A 5349-nucleotide genomic window follows, 5' to 3' on the forward strand; every position below is an offset into this window, starting at 1 on the left:
CTACTCAGACTTTGAGAAAAACACTGCAATTTTACTTTGATGAATGTTCAGGACTGTCTTTATGGACTGTGAGAAAATTTTAGCTTTTGACCAACATTGTATCGATAAGTGTGTGCATTTCGTTTCTTTGTCATTGTAATTATGAAAAAATTTTTCAAATCTGTATTGGCCACTGCCCAAAACAATTTGTAAATTTTTTTGTGGGGAGCATGAGGGCTATGTAAGTAGGCTGTTTAGGTTTTTTTATTGGTAACGCCGCCTCCACGTAGCGCTCTGTATAAAAATCACTGGCTGTGCCGTGTGCAGTCTGTGGCTGGTTTGCATTGTTGTCTGCCATTGTACTGTTGGGCAGCGGCAGCTGTGAGTACCAGTCGTGAGTCGTGCTTCGGTAGCTCAGTTGGTAGAGCACTTGCCCGCGAAAGGCAAAGGTCCCGAGTTCGAATCTCGGTCGGGCACACAGTTTTAATCTGCCAGGAAGTTTCATTTCAGCGCACACTCCGCTGCAGAGTGAAAATCTCATTCTGGAAACATCCCCCAGGCTGTGGCTAAGCCATGTCTCCACAGTATCCTTTCTTTCAGGAGTGCTAGTTCTGCATGTTTCGTAGAAGAGCTTCTGTAAAGTTTGGAAGGTAGGAGACGGATACTGGCAGAAGTAAAGCTGTGAGTGCCGGTCGTGAGTCGTGCTTCGGTAGCTCAGTTGGTAGAGCACTTGCCCGCGAAAGGCAAAGGTCCCGAGTTCGAGTCTCGGTTGGGCACACAGTTTTAATCTGCCAGGAAGTTTCATATCAGTGCACACTCCGCTGCAGAGTGAAAATCTCATTCTGTATAGGTTAATGTTAGTCAGGGCCATTCTTTCGTAGGGATTTTGCGTTGCGCTAAAAATATTGTGTGTCAGTTTAAGCACATTCGTGTATAATTTTTCTAAGGGGACGTTTCAGTTTAACGAGTTCCTTTTAGCACTCATGTGGATGATCTTACACTTTTCGTTATTTAGGGACAATTTCCACTTTTAGCACCATTGAGATATCTTTTCTAAATCGTTTTGCAGTTTGTTTTGATCTTCTGATGACTTTATTTGTCGATAAATGACAGCGTCCTCTGCAAACAACCTCAGACGGCTACTCAGATTGTCTCCAAAATCGTATATGTAGATGAGGAACAGCTAAGTCCCTACAACACTACCTTGGGGAACGCCAGAAATCATTTGTGGTACAGTGTCAAAAGCCTTCCGGAAATCCAGAAATATGGAATCGATCTGAATCCCTTGTCAGTAGCACTCAACACTTCACGTGAATAAAGAGCTAGTTGTGTTTCACAGGAACGACGTTTTCTAAACCCATGTTGGCTGTGTGTCAATAGACCGTTTTCTTCGAGGTAATTCATGATGTTCAAACACAATATATGTTCTAAAATCCTGATGCATATCGCGGTTAACGATATGGGCCAGTAATTTAGTGGATTACTCCTACTACTTTTCTTGAATATTGGTGTGACCTGTGCAACTTTCCAGCGTTTGGGTACAGATCTTTCGTCGAGCGAACGGTTGTATATGATTGATAAGTATGGAGCTAATGCATCAGCATACTCCAAAAGGAACCTAATTGGTATACGGTCTGCACCAAAATACTTGCTTTTATTAAGTGATTTCAGTTGCTTCACTACTCCGAGGATATTAACTTCTACGTTAGTCATGTTGGCAGTTGTTCTCTATTCGAATTCTGGAATATTTTCTTCGTCTTCTATTGTGAAGGCATTTCGGAAGGCTGTGTTTAGTAACTTTGATTTGGCAGCACTGTCTTCGATAGTATCTCAATTGCTATCGCGCAGAAAAGGCATTGATTGTTTCTTGCTGCTAACATGCTTCACATACGACCAGAATCTCTTTGGATTTTCTGCCAAGTTTCGAGACAAAGTTTCGTTGTGGACACTGTTATAGGCATCTCGCATTGAAGCCCGCGCTAAACTTCGAGCTTCTGTAAAAGATCGCCAATCTTGTGGATTTTGCGTCTGTTTAAATTTGGCGTGCTTGTTTCGTAATTTCTACAACAGTGTTCCAACCCGTGTTATGTACCAAGGAGGATCAGCTTCGTCGTTTGTTTGGCATAAATCTCTCAATTGTTGCCGATACTATTGCTTTGAATTTAAGCTACATCTGGTCTCCACTTAAATTATTAATTTGGAATGAGTGGAGATTGTCTCTTAGGAAGGCGTCAAGTGAATTTTTGTCTGCTTTTTTGAATAGGTATATTTTTCGCTTATTTTTCGAGAATTTGGTGATTACAGTATTCAATCTTGCTACGCCAACTGTGTGTTCACTAATCCCTGAATCGTTTTTGATGCTCGTTATTAATTCAGGATTATTTGTTGCTAAGAGGTCAAGAGTGTTTTCACAACCGTTTACTATTCGCGTGGGCTCATGAACTAACTGCTCGATATAACTTTCAGAGAATGCGTTTAGCACAATTTCGGATGATATTTTATGCGTACTTTCGGAATTAAACACGTATTTTCGCCAACATATCGATGGTAAATTAAAGTCACCACCAACTATTATCGTATGAGTCGGGTACGTGTTTGAAGTCAAATTCTAGTTTTCTTTGAACCTTTCAGCAACTGTATCATTTGACTTGGGAGGTCGGTAAAAATATCCAATTATTATTTTATTCCGGTTGCCAACAATGACCTCTGCCCATACTAACTCACACTTCAATTTCGTGACAAGATAAACTACTTCTGACAGCAACAAACACGCCACCGCCAACCGTGTTTAGCCTATCCTTTCGGAACACCGTTAGGTTCTTACAAAAATTTCGGCTGAGCTGTAGTTCAGCCTGCACCCTTTGTGACTGAAGCCCATATTGTGTTTTCCCAAGACCCTCTAACCTAAAAAACCACCCAGTCCACGCCACACAGCCCCTGCTACCCGTATAGCCGTCTCCTGCGTATAGTGGACACCTGACCTGCTCAGCGGAATCCAAACCCAACCACCCTTTGGCGTAAGTCTAGGAATCTGCAGCCTAGGCGGTCGCAGAACCGTCTGAGCCTCTGATTCAGACCCTCTACTAGGCTCTGTACCAAAGGTCCGCAATCGGTCCTGTCGACTATGCTGCAAATGGCTGGCTCTGCTTTCATCTTGCAAGCAAGACTGGCAGCCTTTACCACTTCTGTTAACCGCTCCAAACCAGAGAGAATCTCTTCTGATCCAAAGTGACACACGTCTTTGTTATCGACGTGAGCATCCACCTGCAGTTGGCTGCACTCTGTGCTCTTCATGGCATCTGGGAGGAACCTTACCACATCTGGAATGACTCCAACGGTATGCACACGGAGTGCACATTGGTTTTCTTACCCTTCTTGTCAGCCAAGACCCTAAGGAGCCTCATAACGCACCTAACGTTGGAGCTCTCAACTACCAATAATCCCACCCTCTGCCATTGCCTGGATCTTGCAGGCTGAGTGGTTTCCAATGAAACAGGACGGGCGACAGCATCTGGCTCAGCGACAGTGTCAGCCACAGACAGCACCTGAAACGTGTTTGTGAGACAAACCGGGGAGGCCTTACGTGCCACTGCCTGGGAAGTCTTTCGTCGCCTGCTTCGCCCCGGGGCGACATCCCACTTGACCACAGGTGAAGGGTCAACCTCAGTGTGAGCAGTAACTGGATTGGCCACTGGTGAGGACCGACCAGAGGACTCTGGCGTTCTGGACGTCTCTTGGATCCCCACGGCCAGCCCACAAAAGTGGTGCCCAGCCACTGCAGCCTCAAGCTGTGGAACTGAAGCCATCACAGCCTGAAGCTGAGAGTGAAGTTTCACCAACTTGGCTCGCGTCCGCACACAACAATCGCAGTCCCTGTCCATATCAAAGACCGTGGAAAACTAAACTATGCAGATAAACAGATCATATTCAGCATACGGCTCTAACGCATCGTACTGCATCTACGGGAGTAATCTGAGCAGCAGTTGACACCACAGTGAGACAATGAATTGTTACAAATCGATTACTTCAAAGACAGATCATTGGACGGCAGAGTGGAGATAAGTTGTACTTTCTGATGAAACCTCATTCTGCCTCGATGCCAGTGATGGCCGTGTTTTCGTTAGGAAGAGGCCAGTTAACGGCCTGCACCCAACCTGTGTGCATGCTAGACACACTGGACCTACACCTGTAGTATTGGTCTGGGGTGTGGTTTCGTACGACAGCAATAGAGCTCTGTGGTTATCCCACGCACCCTGATTGTAAACTTCTATGTCAGTCTGGCGATTCAGTCTGTCATGCCATTCATGAACAGCATTCCAGCAGCTGCTTTCCAACAAGTTAACGTTAGCCCAAGTACCGCTGTTGTAACCCAAGATGCTCTGCAGAGCGTTGACATGTTGTTCTATACTACTCAATCACCATATCAGTTTCCAATCGAGTTCATATGGGACATCATCCGATGACAAGTCCAGCATCAACGACAAGCAGCATTAACCGTCCCTACGAGTATATTGACGAACCAAGTACAACAGACATGGAACTCCCATCCACAAAATGACGTCCGGCACCTGTAAAACACAGTGCATGCACGTTTACATTCATGTGTTCAACGATCTGGCGGCTATACCGGTTATTTGTGTACCAGCATTTCACATTTGCAATGGCTTATCTCGCACCTGTGATCTTCCAATGTAATATCTTACATATTTTAATTATACAAATATATTCCCAAAATGTCATTACTCTACTTTAATAAGATTTTGGTGTTGCCACTTTCCCGTCAGTAGCATAATTAATTATTTCACAAGTCAGCAAGTTTAACTTTTAAATAATTTGTTCGAACATGTAAAGACAGCAAGAAAAATACCAGTGGACGTGAATCAGGCTAGCGAAAACGAAATGATCTGTGCAGTTGACCAATATACAGCTCATGAAACTCAACCAGTCAGTACTTTAACAGAATTATTAAGAAATTTAGTAATGATACCCAGGACAATGGCCATAGTACAGAATCGCGTAGGCGAACCGATGCAAAAGCAAGACAATATGTCGTCTTTGCAAGCATAGATTTCTACAAAATAGAACGACTTAGCGTATGAGATTTCAGCAAAGCAGGATGCCTTAGCAACTGAAATGTTATAATTAAAAGCAGCTCATGCGGGTGTGCCTGAAGCAGTACAAAAATTTACTAATGTATTCATCATGATTAAGCGAACCCAAGGACAATCAAGTAATAGTCACAACTGACACAAAGCCAAGAAGCCATGGAAAGGGTCACAACAGAGGCTATGTCCAAACATAATCGTTCGGCAAAGCAAATAAAAATACAGATGGTTATGTAACAGAAAAATTAGCAAAACTTTGAGGGAA

General features: G+C 43.8%; 1 non-coding gene across 1 annotated transcript; it reads left to right on the top strand.

Moving 5' to 3' along the window:
• The first annotated feature begins 381 nt into the window (after window positions 1-381).
• Window positions 382-456, top strand: Trnas-cga (transfer RNA serine (anticodon CGA)). The gene has a single exon. It is a non-coding gene; the product is annotated as a tRNA-Ser (tRNA).
• The last annotated feature ends 4893 nt before the right edge of the window (window positions 457-5349 follow it).

The sequence above is a fragment of the Schistocerca gregaria genome, chromosome 2, assembly GCF_023897955.1.
Source record: "Schistocerca gregaria isolate iqSchGreg1 chromosome 2, iqSchGreg1.2, whole genome shotgun sequence".
In the NCBI taxonomy this organism is placed as follows: Eukaryota; Metazoa; Arthropoda; class Insecta; order Orthoptera; family Acrididae; genus Schistocerca; species Schistocerca gregaria.